At 38.4% G+C, this 6,668-nt stretch overlaps 1 protein-coding gene across 2 annotated transcripts in view; it reads right to left on the minus strand.

Annotated features, from left to right (window-relative positions):
• Nucleotides 1-1,774, minus strand: part of slc39a10 (solute carrier family 39 member 10) — a 66,994-nt gene extending 65,220 nt beyond the window's left edge. The window contains exon 1 of one of the 2 annotated variants that reach the window (XM_057852607.1): nucleotides 1,699-1,774. The gene's annotated coding sequence lies outside the window, so the exon portion shown is untranslated. The remainder of the gene's footprint in view (nucleotides 1-1,698) is intronic. The other variant, XM_057852610.1, reaches the window with a different exon arrangement.
• Nucleotides 1,775-6,668: the final 4,894 nt, after the last annotated feature.

Below are 6,668 nucleotides of genomic sequence, written 5' to 3' on the forward strand. Positions count from 1 at the left end.
TAACTGTAGCCGATAGCCTACAAACTCCGCCCACATGATGCTACGGTAGATATCACCTATTATAGAACTAGGTGCAAATGACAGACACTGCAGCATTAGCAACATGTACAAAGAACTAGATGCGTTAGTAAAAGCCGCCATGTTGAAGCAGTAGACTTCTCAGGAAGGCTCTGTTGTAGAGAACCTTCCTAGCGAACCTAAGTAACTTTTATCTAAAATGCTCCTAAATCGGCAAAATCTTGACTTAAATCTTTAAATGATGAAACTGTTTTAAAACTTACACATGTCGAAAGTAGACAGAAGGGAACTAATGCAATAACGGGAGCAATTTAAACAACTTTAATGGTTGATTCACAACAATAAATGACTTCCACACATAGCAAAGGTTACTATCTAGTTATCGCAATATCTGCAATACCCCTGTGTCTAGTTATGTTTAGGGTAAAGAATTGGGCTAGGGCCAATTGTCCCAAAAACCCTTTAAACTTCTCATTGTGTAACCTCTTTTTTTTTTTTAAGGGTTAGGTAGGGTTAACTGGTGAAAATGATCACCAGTTACTTTGCCAAGTAACTACTCACTCTTACATTCGGGTAACTGAGTTACTAAAGCAATTACATTTTGGGAGAATTTGTAACTGTAATTAATTACTTTTTTAAAGTAAGATTAACAACACTGCTCCTGAGACTGATGAAATACTGTATTCAGTTTCTTATTACCCGGTACATAAAAGTAATCCACAACACTTCTGAATGTACTGTATTATTATTATTATTTTTTTTTTAATGAAAATGGTTGTGTGTTGTGTTGGGGGGTCCCTTTCTGGAAAGAAAAACGTTTTTAAAACCCAATATAAGGCCAAAATTGTATTTCTTTGATTTAATGGGGGAATAGATTAAAGAGGTCACTTTCGTTATATGGGTTTATTAATTAGTGCAGACAACACAAAACATCTCAAAATTAGGTGGGTCAATATTGCGAAATCTACTTTAAAAACAACTGAGATTGAGTGCGTTAAATAGCATACATCATACCAAACGCCCCACTGAAGCTTTCCCAAAGCTCTGTGCATTTATTAAAGTACAATTTCAAGTTTATTCAAATTTCACGACTTGGGCCAACGCGGGGAAAACCCAACCCTCGGTGCGGCCCCTAAATAGACCGGGAGGGCTTAGCTGACGTGCCACACGGATGACTACTTCTCGAACTTATTAGTAAGATAAGCTTTTTTAGTCTGTAAGTCATCACCACGAATAAAAATATCAAATGAAATGCTCGAAATAATTCCACGCTGGCTATGTTCGCTGCACGTGGCGAGAACGAATGCGTTCGGAAGTTCTGGTTAAAAAAAAAAAAATCACGGTTATTTTGTGTTATTATTAGCTAAACGAATAAAATACAATACTGGGAATGGCGGATAAAAGACAAAATCACTCCAACTAGCAACCTAGTTTAAGTGAACCAAGAGACGCACAGACACAGAAGTAGCTCGTAAAATGCAATGCAACAAGAGCTAGCCGACATCCACACAGGAAATGAGTCCTGAAGAGAACAGACCCAAAAACTACGTGGTTGTGAGTCAAATCGTGTGCTAGTCGGGGTTTAAAACGTTTTCAATTGTAGCGCAAGCATAGGTTGAACACGCTCGAGTCCATGTTGTGGGAGTGAATGAAGAGTAAATGCGTTTTTTGTATCATTACCTCACTTGAGTGCCGTGTGCATCTCCTCTCCGCTCGGTACGAAGAAGGCGGGTGGAGGACTTCCGCGTAAATGACGTCAACTGGAGCGGAGGGACACGTATTCACCAACGCTATTTAGGAACTATCTGGTTAGTAGCACAAGCAGAAACGACGGTGGTTACGTGGTTGGCGCAGTATATCGAGGGGAACGTTGGCGCCAGACAACTCTGCTTTAGAGAGGAGAGGGCCATTGTCTCACAACCATAATAGCAAGAAACAAGTACAGTATACGCAATTCATGAACTATTTGTTAGTCGATGGTAATTTGGCAGTCAATGTATTTTTTGTATATGAAAAAGGGTTAATACACACATGAGTGTGTGTGCACTGTGCAGTACTGTGTAGAGCAGACATGTCCAAAGTCAGGCCCGGGGGCCAAATGCGGCCTGTGGTCAAATTTCATCCGGCCCCCAGCCTCTGTCATAAAATCAATAACTTCTGGCCTGCACACAGACTTAATAAATTGGTCAGCAGTCCTGCTACCAGCATATGAAGTAGCTTACACACTAAATGCCGCTCCTCATTTACCCACTAAAAGGCAGCAGCACTCTAAGCAACATTACGCCGTGTGTCCCTTTAATCCCAATTTTCTACAAAAATATAAAAGTTGACTGCGACAACCAATGCTTCAAGCATACGTAGAAATTGGACTTTTACTTCTCTAAAATATGCAACTGTGTCTGGCTTATTTGCAAAGAGACAGTCGCTGTTTTTAAAGAGTTCAATGTGAGGCGATATTACCAAACAAGACACGCTGAGGTCGCTGACATGTACGACAAGATTACAGGGAAGATACGCAGCGAGAAATTGAAGCAACTTGAAGCTAGTTTAATTTCACAGTAGCTGTATTTCGCAAGAGCCCAAGAGTCGAAAGAGAACACCACAAAGGTTGGTTGCGAGATTGTTGAAAATATTAATTAAAAAAATAATGAAGCAAATGTGACACACAGAATGGCTTACTAAAATATATTGTTCTACGTAAAGGACGTCAGCCAAGGTCGGCCCCCCACATTTTTTACCACACCAAATCTGGCCCCCTTTGCTAAAAGTTTGGACACCCCTGGGGTAGAGCCTCTTGTTTGCTCGGATTTTTTCCGCAGGGGCAGAAAAAAATTAATATATTTTACAATACATTTCAAATGTATTTGTTTGATTAATAAATATGACAGTTTTTGCTATATATACACAGTATTTGTTTGATTAATACATATGCCAGTTTTTACTATATATATATATATATATATATATATATATATATATATATATATATATATATATATATATATGTATACACAGTATCTCAGAAAACACACCTTACATTTCTTCAGATATTTAATCATATCTTCTCATGAGAAAACACTGACACTATTACTCTGGCATAATGAAAACATAACGGTGTAAATTAAGTTTCCCCTTAAAATAACTCAAAAACAGTCATTCATGTCCGCATCACTGGCAACTAAAATGATTACACCACAAAATGAAAATTCCGAAAGTGTCAATATTTTGTGTGGCCGGTCGCCATTATTTTCCAACACTAATTTCACTCTCCTGACAGGGGTGGAGTTCCAGGGGACCTAGGAGGGCACTGGCCTCCCCTGAAATCTGACTGGCTACCGCAGCCCCAGATGTTACCACACAAGAATAATGATATTTCCTTATTTTAATTTAAGGGCAAAATTACACATTTTTCTGTTATTAACAGAATTGTATTTATTTCTCAATGTTTGTATTCATTTAATTATGACTCTTTTGGGGTTCCAGTCAAGAAAATTTGCATTTTGAAGTCTGTTCTTCCTGTACAGTAGATGGCGTAATGCAGGCTAGGGATGGGAATTGATAGGATTTTTACCATTCCGATTCCATTATCGATATTGCTTAACGATTCGATCCTTTATCGATTCTCTTATACATTCTAATTTGGGGAAAAAGAAGAACAAACGTTTTGATTGGCATCGAGTTTGTTTAATCAGAAGTCACAACCTTACAAACTCACAACGAGATCAAAAGAGGCCCAAAGCCTCAATGTTAACTGTGGCAATAAGTGGCAAATACACAAGAATGTGTAACATTTTACTGAAACATTTATCTAATAGAAATAAAAAATATTGGTATATATTGGCAGATAGGTTGTTGTTCTGCCTTTGGCAATATGTGTTAAAGCAGGGGTCCCCAAACTTTTTCCTGTGAGGGCCACATAACTTTTCCCTTCTCTGATGAGGGGCCGGGGTCAGTTTGTAACAGAAAAAGTGTGATGATTGCAGAAGTGCATAAATGTAAAAAATTATTGTTTTTCAGAAAGCCACAATCAAATAACCCTTTCTGGATTCTTTATAATAATAATAATAATAATTAATAATAAAAACATTATTAATTAAATAGATAATAACCAAATAACCCTCTCTGAATTCTTCAAGGAAAAGGCCAGGAAATAAATAACACGATTGAGAAAAAAAAAAAAAAATCAAAATGGCCGGACCAAATGTGGAGGCGGGCCGTATTTGGGCCGCGGGCCGCAGTTTGGGAACTGCTGGGTTAACGTGTATTATTTTACCATTACATTGAATTGCATGCCTTTTAGTTTTTGTGGCGCTTACACGCTCAAGTGGGGGCGCCCTTGCGCTTCCTCACGCGAAGAAGAACGCGCTCACGTGAAGAAGAGCGCGCTTACACCCAAAGAAGAAATGACGCATCCAAGTGAGTGAGCGAGTTAGTGAGAGAGGGAAACACTTCTACGAGCCTACGTTCTTTGTTAATGTTAATATCTACAGAGGCAACGCCTGTATGTATCATCTTTTGTATTGTTGTTGTGTTTCCACTCGCGATCGGACACTTAAATCCACTTGTGTAGTGGTTTGAACGATGTGCTAATGCTAGCAAACGAATGCTAACCATTTGTTATTACTGTTATTAGCAGCTAATCATCGCTGATTTACGTTGATGCAAGCCTGTTTGTTATTGGGGACGAAATTGATTTGTTTAATTTCTATTCTTAGTTTCACTCTTCAAGTGATGGTTGAATAAAGTCAGCAAATTATACCAACGTCTTCTGCATCGTCATTTGGGAGTTTAGCTAGCTGTATAGCCAGGACTGAGCCTTAGCCTCTCTGTGAGGACAGCGCAGTCGTATTCCCTCACGATGCAGTTATCTTCACCTTGCAGTGACTGCAAGTCGCTTTGTTGTAATTTTTCCTGGTGAAGTGAAGACACACTTTCGAGCGTTTGAACCTACGTGCTGTCATTGTTATGTTTATGGCTGCAATGCTCGTGCTTACCTGTCGTAACCTTTCATTTTCACACTCTTTCCTGGTGAAGTGTAGTCAAACTTTGGAGCGAGTGGTTCTTGGCGCCATGCTAGTTTGATGCGTCTGGACAACAACACACGTCACGACGCAATACGCGTCTTTAGGAATCGTTAAAGGGATCGTTAAGGCTTTTTCATTGTGATGTCGAGGCCTCGAAACACTCGGAACCGGTTCCGAATTGGAATCGGATTTCGATTCCCATCCCTAATGCAGGCTATCACGAAGTGTTGCAACCACTTTACAATAGAAAACATGGGAAAGAAGAAGAAGCAACCGTTGAGATGGATTTTCCTCTGGATTTGAAAACTAACCGGTGAGAAGGCAACACAACCTCAGTTTAACCAAAAAGAAATTCACGAGTTCAGAAAGAGTTCAGTGGATCTTCTTGGCAATCAATTTTCATTGCGAAAATCAAAATGATTTGGCAATTCTATTTTGGCAAATGTTTTAATAATTGAAAACCCTGATTTTATTTTTCAGACTACAAGTCTCATCTGAGTAAAAATCGCACCAGCCCAAAAATGCGCAATGAAGAGGGTAAAAAAGCATGAGTCGCACCAGAGTATAAGTCACATTTTGGGGGAAAATTTACTTGATAAAATCCAACACATAGAACAGATATGTCATTTTGAAAGGCAATTTGAAATAAAAATACAATAGAGAACAACATGCTGAATAAGTGTACAGTATGATAATGTTACATGATGCATGAACAACGAAGTGCGAATGTGGCCGGTATGTTAACTTAACATATCTATTAAGAGTTCTTCAGCTATCTATAGCATAAAGAACATGCTAACAAGTTTACCAAACCATCAGTGTCACTACAAAACACCAAAATAAGATGTGAAATGATATAATAATGTCTTAATAATTTCACACATAAGTCACTCCAGTGTATAAGTCGCACCCCTAGCCAAACTATGAAAAAAATGGTGACTTATAGTCCGAAAAATACGGTAGTCAAAACTTGGTCTGTGCGTGTGTGTTGTGAAGTCACTTTTAGCGAAAGGTAAGTCGAGTAGCCAAAAATTTTACTCAAGTAAGAGTAGCGTTACTTCGAAATAATATTATTCAAGTAAAAGTAGTCATCAAAAATTATAGATAAGTACAAGTACAAAAAAAAAGATTGGGGGTGAAAAAAAATACTCAAGTTACGAGGAACATTTCATAACAGGTCAGTTTCAGGGTGTTGGAAATTTTCTTTTAGCCTGGGCCATCCATGTTTATGTAGAGTAAAAATTCGTTTTTTCAGATCTTCAGAGAGCTGTTGGCGATAATCATGTTGCACTGTAAGGGACCATTGTGGGTGTGTAAGAGCTGTAAGACCAAATTTAACAAACCTGCTACCTATTCACATCTAAAATCGTGTAACACTAATGAGTCAAGTGACACTGAGGAGGGAAGATCACTACAAACTAAGCTCAATTTGGGCGTTTACACTTATGTTGGCAGTGTTTTAGACATGCATGGCGGTATTTTGAGTTATTTTGAGGGAATAATAAATTTCCACTGTTATATAAGCTTTACACTGACTACTTTTCTTTGTGTCAAAGAATCATATCGTCAGTGTTATCCCATGAGAAGATGTGATGAAATATCTGTAGAAATGCGAGGGGTGTACTC

This window comes from Corythoichthys intestinalis, chromosome 12 (assembly GCF_030265065.1).
Source record: "Corythoichthys intestinalis isolate RoL2023-P3 chromosome 12, ASM3026506v1, whole genome shotgun sequence".
NCBI lineage: Eukaryota > Metazoa > Chordata > Actinopteri > Syngnathiformes > Syngnathidae > Corythoichthys > Corythoichthys intestinalis.